Below are 17,447 nucleotides of genomic sequence, written 5' to 3'. Positions count from 1 at the left end.
CTAATATGACTTGTTGCATTGCTTTTAGAACACATGACTTCATGTTGCACAAGTAGGAGGACTGCCGGCTTCCCTTTGTGTAGATAGTGGCATGGGAGCCAAGTTCTTTAAATTATTAGTTGGGTTCAGTTCACATGACCCAATTTTAAATATAAATTGGTAAGAATTGCATGGGAGAAGGAAGTGTGGTGGGCTCAATCCATTTGTTATCTGTATTCAAAAATACATATTTACAGGTCTGAACTTGCCTTTTAATATCCTAATCTCTGCTCCTACATGTGAACACACTACCTACTTTCCTCATGCACTTCCCTCCCATTCTTCTCACACTACCTCCCCAATGCTTCCTCTTCTGAACACACTCAAAGAAACTGAGTACTGTACCCAGCACACACATGTTCAAAAACATTTCTATTAGGCTGACGTGTGTGCCTTATTTGAGTATTCAATTATCAGAAGTCATTTACAAACATTGACCTGCAAATGCATAGTCTATCTGCTGAAAAAGGTAGCTGCCTTTGTGTGAGTGGCAAAGGGCAAGCAGTCCCACTGCTGGAGTGGAGTGGAGTGGAGTGCGAACCGCTGAAGAATCAAGGGGACGAGAAAAAGTCTCCAGCCTCAGCAAGCTTTTTTTAGGGAGGAGGGTATTTTGGGGCGGGTGGGGTTCAAACGAGGTACTTCCCGACCCCTCCTCACACTGTAACATTGTTCTTCAAGTTGGCAGTTATGCGTTCAGTATCAGGAACCTAGGGCTGCAGAAGGCCTGCGGCTTCCGAGCTGCAGCGAGTTCCAGGGATCTGGGAAGGTTTTGCTAGACAGGAGGACAGCCATTGGGAGTTTTGTTGTATCTTGACGCAAGGGTATTTGCCTACCCAGCATGCCCTACATTTGCGCAGCGACCGGAGTGCTGGCGAGGAACCTGCGATTCGACATCAAGACTCCATCCATACCAATGGCTCACTTCATGATACCTGCCTCGCTGCTGCGCCTGCAGGGGGAATGGGCACAGCACCAGGGTGGCAAGGCCCAATCTAAGAGTTATCCTTTATGTGCTCGGCTGACTCATGTTGTGCTGCAAGTAATTCCAATCCACAGCACAAAAGCACAGGTTGAACATCGCTGCAGTGAGAACCAAGCATTAAAAATGCAATAGGTCTCGCCTTTCATTAAGTTAAAGCCATTTGCTTTGCTAATGGTATTGTACAGCAAAGCAAATGGCTTTAACTTAATCAAATGCAAGACCTATTGTTAAGTTATGTTATGTTATAGGTATTTATTTTGCGCACAGCTGCTCCAGCAAAGGAGCGTCCTGGTGCATTTTCAATGCTTGTTTAAGACTTGAGCCCTGCCTGATCTCAGCAGCAATCAAGAAATTGACTGCCAAGGGGCCTGGTTGGCACTTAAATTAAGACCAAGGGTTACGGGTAAGGCCAGAACTGCAGCGAATTGAAGGAAAGGCCACAGACACCAAAGGTATGGGCCGGCTCTAGGGTGGTGCGATCGGTGCCACTGCACCGGGCGCTGATTTGGGGTGGGGGCGCCATGTTTATTGTATTAAAAGCACCATATGCCACGTTCCTTGTCCCAGCAATTTTAAAGCATCAATAAAAATGTCACAATAACTCAGGTGATTAATGCTCTTCCTGGAGAGAGACCGAGCTTTGTCTGGTAGAGGAAGCTTTTGACTCATCATAGAGCAGAAGGTTAATTCGCCTTTTGCAAAGAACGTGTCCCATTCAGATGCCAAAGTGCATTCACTAAAAATAGGCCAATGGGCTATCGCTTTTGTCAGAGAGATCCTTTTGTTACTTACAGTTTAAAAGGTAAAATCCTAATATAGAGCAGTGAGCTGCATGCAAACTGCTAGGAATATATTACATCTACGTGTTTTTTTGCCTATCCTTTCCTTATCCTAATATTGCAAAAAGAGTTCATTTGGGTAAAAATCAATTCTTATTATTAAAGAAAACCCCTAACAATGGTACATTTTTAATTCAGTTTTTCCACTTTTCCAGACCAAGGAATCTTAAATCATACTTCCTACCAGTATGGATGACATGTGACTCCTAAACCTTCTTGGCCTGTGTCTTATGTAACATTTCCTACAAACTTATTTACACACTTATGATTGTCTCTGTGCAAAGTTTGTTTGATGTAAAGTGTTCTGACACTTTCAACTAGTATGAGTGGCGCTAATAAACTACATTAATCTAAGAGACAGTGGTTATGGAGACTTGGGGGGCATTGCCAAATGGTGGTAGTGAGCAAATCTGAGGCGAGGTGCCAACAAAAATTCTCGCACAGGGCACCACCAGTGCTAAAGCCGGTCCTGCGAAGGTAATCCTGAAACAAGGTAGCAGGCCTGGGTCCCTCTGTCAAGAAAACTAGATAACAGGATTCCCGATACTGGAAGCAGACAGAAATCCTTCTGCCATTAAACGGAGTGCTGTTTTTTGCAGATGGCCAGGACAAAACCAGTACCCTATTATAAATATCGAGAGATCAAAGGACTAGCATGGATCAGGTCAACACCAAAGCACCACCGTTATCAAGGCAATAATAGAGCTGAAATTGTTAGGTGAAATTGTGAGTACATGAAAAATTGTGTACAATAAATCGTTGGGAATCAAAAATGAAACGACTTTATTGAGAAAAATTAGATGAATAATTTAGATTTATGTAGATCTACTTGAGTAAATGAACTGAAATGTTATTCTGTAGCACATATGTAAATGCATAATGAACAAGCATTTGCAAAACCAATGGGTCGTGCCTATGTGAGATTTATTGACTTTGCTAATGTTTTTTAGCTATGTTGCAAATGGCTGAAAGTAATGTAAAAAAGCTGCATGACACAGCCAGCATTGTCTGTGTTATAGAACTTGTTTTCTTATTTTCAGTTATGCTGCACTGAAGCTAGTGCTGCTGTACGATAGGAATAAAAAAACATTGTATTGTATAGGCGAGACTTATTGGCTTTGCCAATGCTTGATATAGAATACCATATTGTAAGTTAGAAGTATTTTATATAGTGTTTACAACGGCTGGAGAGTTAATGTTCTAGAATGCCCTTGCCAAGGTGTTAGGGTGTTCAGATTCTGAAGCATTTTAGGACCCTACAAAAACTGTGAAAATGTGCCATATAAATGCATTTAATGTAACATAAGTTGTAGGTAAATAGAAAAGTGTAATAGTTTACAGCTTTTATTACAGTGATACCTATGTGTTACTTTCATTTCAATGGTTACAAAACAACAACATGGGGAGAGGATATAGCCTTATAGATAGAGCCGTCGACCTTGAAGCTGTGGAACCCGGTTCGAGTCTCGGCAACCACGTTTAACATCCTGTGAATCTGGCCAAATCACTTAATCTCCCCGTGGCTAACAAAAATGAATGTGTTCTTGTTTAATGAAACTGGTGCTCATGTAAAGCACTCTGATACCTGATATCTTCGGGTCTAGTTTGCGCTCTATAAAACTGAAAAAAAAAAAAAACGAGGATTCAATGAGCTATGAACCATGTAGTGTACGAATACTCGAAGAGGGGGGCTACGAGCTAAATGTTAAATGTTTGTCGTTTACACTGTGCACTCCTCCTTTTAATTTCTTTTACCCCTTTTCTTTTTGCATGTACAGTTTTTGGTTTCTGTCTTTAATAATGAATCTGTTATTGGCATTCATTCGCACCTGAGCACCAGTGCTCCTACTGGCATCATGGGACAGCAGTACCTGCACTTATGTGCGGCAATGGACTTTCTCCAATATTTGTGCCATGGAAGGCACCCAATAGGTGGACAATGATGTGATCATTCTGCCTTCCTACTCTCCTTCTTTTCCTGTCCCTCACTCCTCACCTGCCTTCTAGTAGAGCCGCAAAAATATCTGTCAATCACATGCCTGACCGCTTTCTACATAACTCCAAACGTGAGCTGTAACAATGCTATATGATATTATTGTGCCTTGTATGTTGACTGTGGCTCCCAACGCGGCTTCCATTTCATATGACCTATGTTGTACTAATGTCACAATTCAATAAAACAGATTCGCAAACAAAAATGAGGATTCAAGGCACTTGTAGCACTCTGGGGCCACACATTATATACGGTACAATAGGGGGTGGCAGCATCTGAATCAATCAAACACTCACACCCAGTAAAAAGATCTGGGTTTAATCCATCACCGTTCTTTAGCCCATTCTGCCACCCCAGTTCAGACATGGCTATATGCAAATCAGTCTGACCCTGTGCCTCATGGGAACAGTCCAGCCCGAACTGCCAAGCCATGTCTTCCCTGGACTGGAAACAAGCTTCCGAGGACCGGTTTCTGGCATTCCAGCCGTCTTCAGCCCAGCTTGCTTGAATCCAGTGGCAAAGTGAGCAAGGGACTCACGTCTGAGCATACCCTGCCACACTTATGGCGGCCAAAAGCGGTACAAAAGGGGGTGGTGATGGACGGAGCATCTGAATCAATCAAACACTCACACCCACACATTATATATGCATTGTCATTACAATGGCAGTGGCCAGAAACTCATTTGCATTATAAAAGAGGCCACACGAACTGCTGGCAGCAAGCCAGGATAAGGGACGTGTAAAATGTAGATTGTGTGCGCGCGCGCATGTATTGTCCTTCTAACCTTCCCTTGATGGCTCCGTTTATTTCTCTCTCTCGGCCCTGTAGTGAACACGTGCTTCTTGGTTTGAGCGCTGAGCAAAACCAGAAGCCGGCCAAAAAGCCTATTTCAAGTACCACACCCAAAACATACGTTCATTAGCGACACTAAAGAAAAAAGTCTGACTTACTCCAGTACGTAATTTAGTTTTGGAATCTTACTCCATTTCTGAGAATAATGCGTACTTAAAATGCATGAGAAATACTTTAATATTCAGATCGAATATAGATGCTCGTTCTAGCGAGGCAGCAATAATAAAATGTCTTCGGGTTACAGTTTAAACTGAAAAGGGGAAAAAAACTGTGTTAGATATGTAGAGAGGTGACGGTTGGGTACAGGTCAAACTGCATTTTTGCACCATCTGAGGTATTTCTTCCCACAGATGGAAAGGCTGTTGTTTCTTACCCACCACTATCACGTGGCATATTTCACGTTGATAATAAAAGAGCTTAGGTGTGGTACACTCGCTCTGGCAACCACACCTCCACAAGGTAAATATAGCAAGCGCTTTATGGCAGATATTGTTACAGGTGACGTTAAGACACTTCCTCATGCTGGATCTGATATATTTAAATTTTTCTGTTCCCGGATATGCATTCTTCCACAGCGATGTTTATTCACCAAATACTTGCACTGTGATAACTCTGTTTCCACAGGCGTCCACTCAGAGTCGGACTCCCAGGACACTTGCCTTAAGAATTCCATACACGCTGCGAGTTTTGCGTCCATGCCGGGACTCCAAACTGCCCGTGTACATTATTGAGGAACTTCTTACCACCAGGGTCAACACTTGCTCACTGATCTCCTTCCTCCACCTGCTTGCGGCCTTTCACAGGGCGGACCACATTCCCCACCAATGGGTAAAGTCTCCTAACAGAAGCGGATTGGCTGCTCTTAGGTGACTTTCCATTGGTAGCGAATGACCAACACATTAACCTGCTTCTCCCAGGTCACTGACGTCACAAGTGGTGTGTCATGTGCCATCATGTATGGGCACTGGCACTTGCTCTCTTCAACGCCCACTGTTGTGCTTCCTTCCCTCCCCCTTCTCCTCCCTCCATGATTCTTTGATTTAATTGAAGTAACCATGTAACCTGTAACTGGCTGTTCCTCTGAAACCTTGAACATTGTACACACAATGGAGGCGGATCAACAGGGCCCATGCCTGGTGGAACTTTGATGGAACTTTCGACGGACCTTTGACAATGCCCCCTTGGCGGATACCAAAACTGTTTGTACTTACTTCCTTGCACGAGCAACCTTGGCCGATGCCCATGTGAGTCCCTTGCTCATTGCACCATCAGGATTCAAGCAAGCCGGGCAGAAGACGGCTGAAATGCCAGAAACCGGTCCCCGGAAGCTTGTTTCCTTCCCAGTATAAGAATTGGCTTGGTAGTTTGGTCTGCCCTGTTCCCATGATGCACTGGGCCAGGGTCAGACTAATTTGCATATAGCCAAGTTCTGAGCTGGGATGGTGCAGTGAGCTAAAAAACGGTGATGGATCAAGCCCTGATCTTTGGACTGGGTAAGAGTGGTCTGCTTAATTCAGACACTCTGTTCATCACCACCCCCTTTTCTGAATAATTTTTGTCCACCATAAGCGTGGAAGGGTATACTCAGATGTGAGTCCCTTGCTCATTGCACCATCAGGATTCAAGCAAGCCGGGCCGAAGACGGCTGAAATGCCAGAAACCGGTCCCCGGAAGCTTGTTTCCTTCCCAGTATAAGAATTGGCTTGGTAGTTTGGTCTGCCCTGTTCCCATGATGCACTGGGCCAGGGTCAGACTAATTTGCATATAGCCAAGTTTTGAGCTGGGATGGTGCAGTGAGCTAAAAAACGGTGATGGATCAAGCCCTGATCTTTGGACTGGGTAAGAGTGGTCTGCTTAATTCAGACACTCTGTTCATCACCACCCCCTTTTCTGAATCATTTTTGTCCACCATAAGCGTGGAAGGGTATACTCAGATGTGAGTGCCTTGCTCATTGCACCATCAGGATTCAAGCAAGCCGGGCCGAAGACGGCTGAAATGCCAGAAACCGGTCCCCGGAAGCTTGTTTCCTTCCCAGTATAAGAATTGGCTTGGTAGTTTGGTCTGCCCTGTTCCCATGATGCACTGGGCCAGGGTCAGATTAATTTGCATATAGCCAAGTTCTGAGCTGGGATGGTGCAGTGAGCTAAAAAACGGTGATGGATCAAGCCCTGATCTTTGGACTGGGTAAGAGTGGTCTGCTTAATTCAGACACTCTGTTCATCACCACCCCCTTTTCTGAATCATTTTTGTCCACCGTAAGCGTGGAAGGGTATACTCAGATGTGAGTCCCTTGCTCATGGCACCATCAGGATTCAAGCAAGCCGGGCCGAAGACGGCTGAAATGCCAGAAACCGGTCCCCGGAAGCTTGTTTCCTTCCCAGTATAAGAATTGGCTTGGTAGTTTGGTCTGCCCTGTTCCCATGATGCACTGGGCCAGGATCAGACTAATTTGCATATAGCCAAGTTCTGAGCTGGGATGGTGCAGTGAGCTAAAAAACGGTGATGGATCAAGCCCTGATCTTTGGACTGGGTAAGAGTGGTCTGCTTAATTCAGACACTCTGTTCATCACCACCCCCTTTTCTGAATCATTTTTGTCCACCATAAGCGTGGAAGGGTATACTCAGATGTGAGTCCCTTGCTCATTGCACCATCAGGATTCAAGCAAGCCGGGCCGAAGACGGCTGAAATGCCAGAAACCGGTCCCCGGAAGCTTGTTTCCTTCCCAGTATAAGAATTGGCTTGGTAGTTTGGCTGCCCTGTTCCCATGATGCACTGGGCCAGGGTCAGACTAATTTGCATATAGCCAAGTTCTGAGCTGGGATGGTGCGGTGAGCTAAAAAACGGTGATGGATCAAGCCCTGATCTTTGGACTGGGTAAGAGTGGTCTGCTTAATTCAGACACTCTGTTCATCACCACCCCCTTTTCTGAATCATTTTTGTCCACCATAAGCGTGGAAGGGTATACTCAGATGTGAGTCCCTTGCTCATTGCACCATCAGGATTCAAGCAAGCCGGGCCGAAGACGGCTGAAATGCCAGAAACCGGTCCCCGGAAGCTTGTTTCCTTCCCAGTATAAGAATTGGCTTGGTAGTTTGGTCTGCCCTGTTCCCATGATGCACTGGGCCAGGGTCAGACTAATTTGCATATAGCCAATTTCTGAGCTGGGATGGTGCAGCGAGCTAAAAAACGGTGATGGATCAAGCCCTGATCTTTGGACTGGGTAAGAGTGGTCTGCTTAATTCAGTCACTCTGTTCATCACCACCCCCTTTTCTGAATCATTTTTGTCCACCATAAGCGTGGAAGGGTATACTCAGATGTGAATCCCTTGCTCATTGCACCATCAGGATTCAAGCAAGCCGGGCCGAAGACGGCTGGAATGCCAGAAACCGGTCCCCGGAAGCTTGTTTCCTTCCCAGTATAAGAATTGGCTTGGTAGTTTGGTCTGCCCTGTTCCCATGATGCACTGGGCCAGGGTCAGACTAATTTGCATATAGCCAAGTTCTGAGCTGGGATGGTGCAGTGAGCTAAAAAACGGTGATGGATCAAGCCCTGATCTTTGGACTGGGTAAGAGTGGTCTGCTTAATTCAGACACTCTGTTCATCACCACCCCCTTTTCTGAATCATTTTTGTCCACCATAAGCGTGGAAGGGTATACTCAGATGTGAGTCCCTTGCTCATTGCACCATCAGGATTCAAGCAAGCCGGGCCGAAGACGGCTGAAATGCCAGAAACCGGTCCCCGGAAGCTTGTTTCCTTCCCAGTATAAGAATTGGCTTGGTAGTTTGGTCTGCCCTGTTCCCATGATGCACTGGGCCAGGGTCAGACTAATTTGCATATAGCCAATTTCTGAGCTGGGATGGTGCAGCGAGCTAAAAAACGGTGATGGATCAAGCCCTGATCTTTGGACTGGGTAAGAGTGGTCTGCTTAATTCAGACACTCTGTTCATCACCACCCCCTTTTCTGAATCATTTTTGTCCACCATAAGCGTGGAAGGGTATACTCAGATGTGAATCCCTTGCTCATTGCACCATCAGGATTCAAGCAAGCCGGGCCGAAGACGGCTGGAATGCCAGAAACCGGTCCCCGGAAGCTTGTTTCCTTCCCAGTATAAGAATTGGCTTGGTAGTTTGGTCTGCCCTGTTCCCATGATGCACTGGGCCAGGGTCAGACTAATTTGCATATAGCCAAGTTCTGAGCTGGGATGGTGCAGTGAGCTAAAAAACGGTGATGGATCAAGCCCTGATCTTTGGACTGGGTAAGAGTGGTCTGCTTAATTCAGACACTCTGTTCATCACCACCCCCTTTTCTGAATCATTTTTGTCCACCATAAGCGTGGAAGGGTATACTCAGATGTGAGTCCCTTGCTCATTGCACCATCAGGATTCAAGCAAGCCGGGCCGAAGACGGCTGAAATGCCAGAAACCGGTCCCCGGAAGCTTGTTTCCTTCCCAGTATAAGAATTGGCTTGGTAGTTTGGTCTGCCCTGTTCCCATGATGCACTGGGCCAGGGTCAGACTAATTTGCATATAGCCAAGTTCTGAGCTGGGATGGTGCAGTGAGCTAAAAAACGGTGATGGATCAAGCCCTGATCTTTGGACTGGGTAAGAGTGGTCTGCTTAATTCAGACACTCTGTTCATCACCACCCCCTTTTCTGAATCAGTGGAGCTGTCATATGCAGCTATAGAGGAGTCTTGCCCGGGTTTTCACCCCACGGCCGTCACCTACCCAGCCGGTCATTTGACATTGTTTTCCTTGTTTCCCCGTTGTGTTTCCTTCCCTCCCCCTCTCCCGCCCCCTCCCTCCGTGATTCTTTGATTTAATTGATGTAACTATGTAAATTGTAACTCACTGATCTATTGTAAAGCACTCTCATGCCTTCGGGTCTAGCCAGCGCTATATAAAACTTTTCAAATAAATAAGCATGTTGTCCACCTTTAGAAAACATTCCAGAAACTCCTGTGTCTGTGCTGGTGGGGACACCAAGGGCCGCATCAAAATACAAGAGCAATGGTCAAGAACGTGATGGGGTGCCTCACGCTTGTCCACCAATAGATGTTGATTATGGGTTATGACTGACTTTTCCAAATTGGTTTAAAGCAGCAATCCTTTTGCCAGCCGCCAACAAGCTTGTTTAGGTCTCTCTGACTGGCCTCCTCGCTAGGGTGCTCCTATTATACCTGGCAGCACGGTCCACAATATAAGTGGTCTACTCGACTAATAGCAATCTATCAACACACAGCGTGATCAAGATTCTACCAACCCTGCACCCTCAGTGGAATCTTCCCTCTGCTGCTGACACACCACGAGCACCTATGGTGACCTCTGAGCCAAAACAAATACAGTGGGTTCAGAGGGCCTGAACCCGTGCAGCTCATCTCATCCTTGATCTACAGCGAACCTTATCATTCTGCGCCTTGTGGGGCCAACCTACCAGGTTCAAAGGTCACCCTGCATGTTCTCCCTGCTAGCCTAGGACTCTTAATACTATGGCTGCAATTTTTACTCAGGATTCCATTACACCCCGTCTTCTCCTCCAGCAAGCACATCTCCTTCAGCCACTCCACCAGACTCCACTGGACTGACCACAGCTGCATCTACTTCAGCTTTAGAAGAACAACGACCCACCACCACCCGCAACAGATTCCTCGCAGAAGCTGGAGCAAGATCACCACCGAGCAGCTCCCTCCGCCAGAACCCTCCCGCCAGCACAACGGACCCCAACAAAGCAGCCAGCAACCTCACACAGTGGCTCACCAACTGCGCAAATGACCTCACACCACTGAAGATCCCTCCCAGCAGACCCGGCAGCAAGAAAGCCTCCTGGTTCACCGACTAACTCAAGAACTCCAAGAAGAACTGCAGCACCCTCGAGAAAGCCTGGCGCCACGACCAGACCACAGACAACATGACTGCCCTCAAGCAAGCCACCCGCAAACACCACCAGCTGATCCGCACCACCAAGAAGACAGCATTCACAGAACGACTGGACAATAACGCCCACAACAGCAAGGAACTCTTCAGCATCATCAAAGAGCTCTCCAACCCCAGCGCCGGAAACAACAACATCACCCCCTCGCAATACCTCTGCGACTCACTCGCCTCGTTCTTCCACCGCAAGATCGCCGATATACACAACAGCTTTGGCGCACCTACCACGCACCCAACCACCGAACCAATGCCCCCCACCACCACCCTCTGCGCCTGGACCCCGGTCAACACCGAAGACACCACCCGCACGATGAACACCATCCACTCCGGATCACCAACCGACCCATGCCCCCACCACGTCTTCAACAAGGCCGACTCCATCATCGCACCCCAACTCCGGGACATCATCAACACCTCCTTCAACACCGCCACCTTCCCGGAGATCTGGAAGCACGCCGAGCTCAGCGTCCTCCTGAAGAAACCAACAGCAGACCCCACCGACCTCAAGAACTACTGCCCCATCTTGCTCCTCCATTTTCCTGCCAAAGTCATCGAGAAAACCGCCAACAGACAGCTTGCCGCCTTCCTCGAGACGAACGGATCCCTCGACCCCTCGCAGTCCGGTTTCCGAGCCAACCACAGCACCGAGACCGCCCTCCTCGCAGCCACTGACGACATCAGATCCCTGCTCGAAAATGGGGAAACAGCGGCCCTCATCCTCCTGGATCTCTCAGCAGCGTTCGACACTGTCTGCCACCGCACCCTAGTGCAGCGCCTCAGCAACATCGGAGTCCAAGAGAAGGCACTGGAGTGGATCATCCGCCTCCCCCGTTCAGATCTGAAGCCACAGACTTCATCTGCGGCGTACCGCAAGGATCATCACTCAGCCCAACCCTCTTCAACGTCTACATGAGCCCTCTTGCGGCCATCGCACGCAAACACAACCTCAACATCATCTCCTACGCCGACGACACCCAGCTGATCCTCTCCCTCACCAACGACCCCGCCAGAACCAGCCTGCATGAAGGGATGAAAGACGTCGCCGAATGGATGAAGAACAGCCGCCTGAAACTGAACTCAGACAAGACGGAAGTCCTCATCCTTGGATCATCGCCCTCCGCCTGGGACGACTCTTGGTGGCCGCCTGCCCTGAGCAGCGCACCCAAACCAACGGACCACGCACGCAACCTGGGCGTAATCCTGGACTCCTCCCTCACAATGACCAAGCAAGTGAACGCAGTCTCATCATCCTGTTTCAACACCCTGCGCATGCTCTGAAAGATCTTCCGATGGATTCCCACCGAAACCAGGAAGACGGTCACCCAGGCCCTCGTTACCAGCCGTCTGGACTATGGGAACACCCTCTACACTGGAACCACAGCCAAACTCCAGAATAGACACTAGCGCATCCAGAACGCCTCAGCACGACTCATCCTGGACATCCCGCGCCGCAGCCACATCTCCGCTCACCTGAAAGACCTGCACTGGCTCCCCGTCAAAAAGAGGATCACGTGCAGACTCCTCACTCACACACACAGGGCTCTCCACGACTTGGGCCCGAAGTACCTCAACAGCCGCCTCACTTTCTACACACCCACCTGCCAGCTCCGATCCGCCAGCCTCGCCCTCGCCTCCGTCCCAAGAATTCGGAAATCCACAGTCAGAGGAAGATCCTTCTCCTACCTGGCAGCCAAGACATGGAACTCCCTCCCCACTCACCTACGGCTGACCCAGGATCACCTCTCCTTCAGGAAGTCACTCAAGACCTGGCTGTTCGAGCAGTAGCGACCCCCCCCCCCTCAGCGCCTTGAGACCCTTACGGGTGAGTAGCGCGCTATACAAATTCTATGATTGATTGATTGATTGATTTAACTTACCAGTGGCAGCTCTGGCTGAGAAGTGAAGGTTGCTTCTAGTTGCCACAGATCACACGTTACCAAAGTTAGGACACATGATTGTCCAGATATAGGTATTAATATCTATTGTAATACACATGTGATTAATAGCACAGCACAAATGGAATACTGCAAAGAAAACTAGAACGTTCTGGTCAGACCTTTTCAGGAGAAATGACGTCAGGCAAAAATGTGCGGGCTACTGCTTCCTCACTACTCCATTAGCTCATACAATCAAATGAGAAATTACAATTCTTGTTCTCTGTGGGCATTACTCATGATGCTTATAGTTCCCTATACACAGAAAGGGATGACTCAATGTTAGCTCATGGAGCGGTGTTACTCTTTGAGTGGACTTGTGCTCCTATTAATGAAGTTCTTTGTAATGGGAGGATATAGTGAGAAAATTACTCTTTGGGACCTTTTGCTTCAGTATTTCACATCTCCTTTGGCTTTCCTTGCTGCTTACCCTTCTCCGTCAGCAAATTCAACCTAGGACTTTGGACAGATGGTAAGTTGTTTCTTGATATTTTTCTATTTCTCTTGTCATCGTCAAGCTTTTCTGATGCCCTCGTTGTCCACGGACTTGACTAGCCTTTGGTTAGGAGCGAGAGGCCAACAAAAGGGCGCCATCCCTATTCCTTAATTTAATTGTCATTATTTTCCAGGGTGCATTGGAGATTGGGCACTGGCACATTAACAGCCTCCAGGGTACACAACAGTGCCATATACTGTTCCTTACACTCATGGTTGAATTTCTTCAGCCTCCTTGCAATCCCACCTGTGCCGGACCTCGGTAGTGTCCACTGTGCAATCACAACTCATCATTAATCTGCATGTAGTTGAGATGGCCAGCATAGCAGACCTTGATACCATCTTTAGCATGGTGATGGTGGTCAATGGTCTCTTTTCAATGCCTTCAGGCGGGATATATTACAATGTAGAGGTGCCCAGAGTGGCCCCATTTCAGGAGCAAGATAGAACACAGGCTCCCATTAGGGCACCCAGGGTCCAGGGTACATGGTTCCTTGCACTTTGCTGCAGGCAGGGTGTAACACAAGGCTGGGTGACCACATGGATGGCTCACCAGTATGGTACCAGTATCTCTCTTGACCAGCTGATAAGTGTCTCCTCCAAGTCTGAGCTGTCTTGTCAATGGGGCCGGTGCCATAATCTCAGGATGTGTGTGGGGCTAGTACTGCTCTAATTATTTCACTGGCTGTCTGTTTCTTTGCAGGCGTACAGACAGGTCAGGAGCAAGTGGAAGGTAGCTAGCCATTTTGGTTCTAGATTAGAAGAAAGTGAGGGTCACATAAAGACCACACTTCAGAAGTCTGGATGGGTCATCAAATGATTGGAGATACTGGTTCCTGAGAGCCTGTATTAATGCAAGACTGGGAAGCAATGTATGGCTTTAAACCATGGTTGGATGCTACAGTCTGTACACTGTAGGGCTAACTAGAATTAGGTGATTTTAAGTATGTACATTATAAAAAAGAACTTTTCCTCCTCTAGAACAGTTGTTGACATTCGTCTACTCTGGTTTTCCTGGAGGTGTAGTTAATGGAGAAACGAAGGACTAAATGTGCTCCCCAAAAGTTGTGCTAATAATTTTTGCAATGCCTTGGTGGTGCTAGATGGGGCATGCATGTGCTTAAGTGGCAAGGGGATCACAGTCAAGAAAAATATTCAGCTTGGCCTGGGAAGGCTGTAGATTCCCAGCCTCGACTGACGTTTACTTTACATGTGTATGGAAGGCTTAATGTTGAGCTTAGTATGCTGGAGGACCTGAAAAACGTTCTCGAGGTAGAGCAAGTGGTCCTCCCAGCTGGAACTGAACACTAGAGTGAAGTGTTAATTTGAGCTGGTGGTTTCCGGTGCTCAGCACCAGCAGTTAATAACAACACCAGTGATTTTCATGAGCACCAGTTAAGGACACATTCATTTAGGCATGGTGAGATTAAGTGATTTGCCCATAATCATAGGATGTTGAGCCAAGACTAAAGCCTGGTTCCCCAGCGCCAAAGTCGGCTGCTCTGGCCACAATTCCACATCCTCTCCCCACTTTCATGGTTAGTAGTTGGTTATGTTTTAGGCAGCCCTGACAGGAGAAAGGGGCAGGAGCAAACTGCCCCCTGGCGAGAGCCCTGGCACTCATTTTTTACAAATTAACCACTACTACAGTGTTTCACACTGTAGTGATACATAATGTGTCCAGTCCAGAGGGGACGATCTTCATCAACCTATGTAAAATGGCGGATGTGTTCTTTAACTCAGAGGGTGGTGCCTAAAACAAAATTATTCACTCACTGATGTGGAACAGAACATTATCCTTGGACCTTTGGGTCATTGTGGAAGCTCAATCTGCCAGTATCCACAATTCAAGATAAATAAACCCAGGAGCTGAGCAGTCCCTAACTTGTCAATGAGCAGTTGCAAATTGTTCGCATTTTACCATCTACCTAAGGTAGGTGGTAACCCATTCACAAATGGGAAGGGGTCACCTCTGTGAATATATGTAAAAACATTTTAAAGCAAGCATGTCTGTTATCTCTGTTCCTGACAGTTGCAGTCAAGATCTTCTAGTCGATTTATAACCCTCAGAAGTTAAGTACCTCGAACGGCAGCTAATAAGGCTTCTGTTTCCATACCATTCCAAATGATAGCTAAAGTCAGCCTCCGACAACCGATTCCTGTTCCACCGGGGGAGATACGAGTGGGTTGGTGGAGATCCCTGTATTTGCAATGCTCCAACATTTTGACTCTCCACCTTGAGACGAACTTCAGAAAATATAAAAAAGGTCTGAAGACCTTCCATTTCTTCCAGATTTATTGCTTAGGCTAACATCACTTTACATAGATTAGTATAATAACTTCTTTTGTACTTCTGTTGTGCCATTTCTAAGCACTAAAAATAGCAAGTTTCAATATTACTCAACTCACCACCCTCAAAAGGATGCACGGCTGGCTCGGCCTTGCAGGACTCAAGATTAAGACCTGCAAATCTCAAATTATCAACAACACGCGCTCAACTCGCGGAGGCAAATGGTCTTTTGTGTCGTGTGGATGTGCATCTGACTACAACTCAGCGTGAGCACCCCCTCTTCCTTATGTGCCCCATAAAGTGCCCTGTACTACTGTCCGAGCGCCTAACAAAACAATATATAAAATATGAATGCAGAAATGAGACCAATAATCTGTGCATTCACCCGGCCTCAGTGTGTCTTCTTTTCTTGACCTTTTGTCGGATTTGAGCCTTGAAACCCCGCTGCAATGCTTAACTATGAGCCTCTTCTTTTTAGGGAATGAATCCTTTTTCCCACCTGTTTTGTAAATGTAATTAGGTTTTGGTGCCTAATTATGGTGACTTCAAACAAACCTCACATTTTCTTTGTGTACACAAAACCAATGTCTGTGATTCAGGAATTGCGACATATCTCCTCTGACGTTAGCTCAAGAAACAAGGCGAGAGAATGATTCTCACGATTTAAAGACTGAATGCGTCAATAACGCGGTCAAAGGTGTGCTGTGCGCTCTGAATCCGTGTATTTCATGGAGTTTAAACCCTTTAGACCATAAACAGTTTTAAATAAATGAGCACATTGGACGCCTTTAGTGTAGCTCGCCTGTCGCACTCCAGGATTCCTAAACATGCAAATAACATATGTTACTATTACCGAGTTCATTTTTTCACCAATATAAGTACAGTATGTGGTTTAAAAACGTGTCCCGCATGGGGACACTGTACACTGATGCCAGTCTTACACAGCAATAGTCCCAATGACGTCAGGAATAATGATGCAGTGTGCTTTAAAGACCCTTCCCAGATCCCGGGTAATGCCAGACAGTGCTATGCAATGAAATTATGTAGCTCGGGGATACAGAGAAGAAGAGTTGGTGCAGTTTACGTGCCCCTGCTTTCTTACCTTGGCGCGGTGGCAGACGGCGGCTGGCAGAGTCGTAGGCAGGAAAGCCTCCTTCTGCGCCCAGTGCACCCCTCTCATCACCCGCCCGCGTCACATGCTCGGTTAGTCCAAGTCTGGACGGCGACGCACTTCCCCTGCTGGAGCCAAACAAACGGGAGGGACGGGGCGTCCTGGACACTCCTCTGGGCGGGACCGGTGCCCGCGTGGGGCAGGGCTGGCACTGGGCAGAGGAGATCGAAGCAGGATTAGCCCAGAATCCACCTGCGGCGCAGGAAAGAGATGGGAGGCCCACTGGCTTCAGGGAAACCTGGCGGTGTTCTACCCAGCAAAGTTTCTGAGGGGCTTGTATATATTTATTTTTATTTAATGCATTTTTATATAGCGCGTACTTTACCCGAAGGTGTCAGAGCGATGCACAATAGAACCAGTTACGTTACATGAGGAAAATGTTACAAATTAGAACGATACAAAAACAAACAGGAGACTAGAAAAGGTAGGGTAAAACCATAGAAGGCAAAAACACAATATCAAACACACAGCAAGCTAGGGTGAGGATGTACAAGAAAATATTACACATTTACAGTGGTGAACGAACTTCCTTGAGGGGCCTTGTAGAACTGGGAAGGAGTCAGTCAGACACCCACAGTTATTTGCCAGACTCTTCCCCACTTTATGAATGATTTACTTTTTGGGGCAGAGTTTGGCTTGCAACTCTTCCTGCCACGGTCCTACCAGGATTTCAGGCGTAAGGCTGTTTTCTGACTGAGTCTGCCCTACTGATCTATGATGGGCACCGGCCCGGCCTGGGCCGTTTTCCCGAAAGCCAGTCCCCAGTGGAATGCCTCCCTAGCTGCTGAAGGAACTCTAAACAGAATGAGGTCACAAAACGCCTGTTACCTTCGTCCCTCGTTCGTGAAATTCAAGTTTAATCACAATGTGAACGAACACCTGTATATAAATACTACATACAAAACCTGTCTAAAGAG

At 47.2% G+C, this 17,447-nt stretch overlaps 1 protein-coding gene across 5 annotated transcripts in view; it reads right to left on the bottom strand.

The window, feature by feature from the left end:
• The window catches only part of MLPH (melanophilin), a 398,235-nt gene extending 381,593 nt beyond the window's left edge, over positions 1-16,642 (bottom strand). For 3 of the 5 annotated variants that reach the window (XR_015308426.1, XR_015308427.1, XM_086956304.1), the window contains exon 1: positions 16,462-16,587. The gene's annotated coding sequence lies outside the window, so the exon portion shown is untranslated. Of the gene's footprint in view, positions 1-16,461 lie in introns of all 5 variants that reach the window. The other 2 variants (XR_015308428.1, XR_015308425.1) reach the window with 2 other exon arrangements.
• Positions 16,643-17,447: the final 805 nt, after the last annotated feature.

This window comes from Lissotriton vulgaris, chromosome 2_1 (genome assembly GCF_964263255.1).
Source record: "Lissotriton vulgaris chromosome 2_1, aLisVul1.2, whole genome shotgun sequence".
NCBI classification, from domain to species: Eukaryota; Metazoa; Chordata; class Amphibia; order Caudata; family Salamandridae; genus Lissotriton; species Lissotriton vulgaris.
This window is presented reverse-complemented; position numbering and strand designations above follow the sequence as displayed.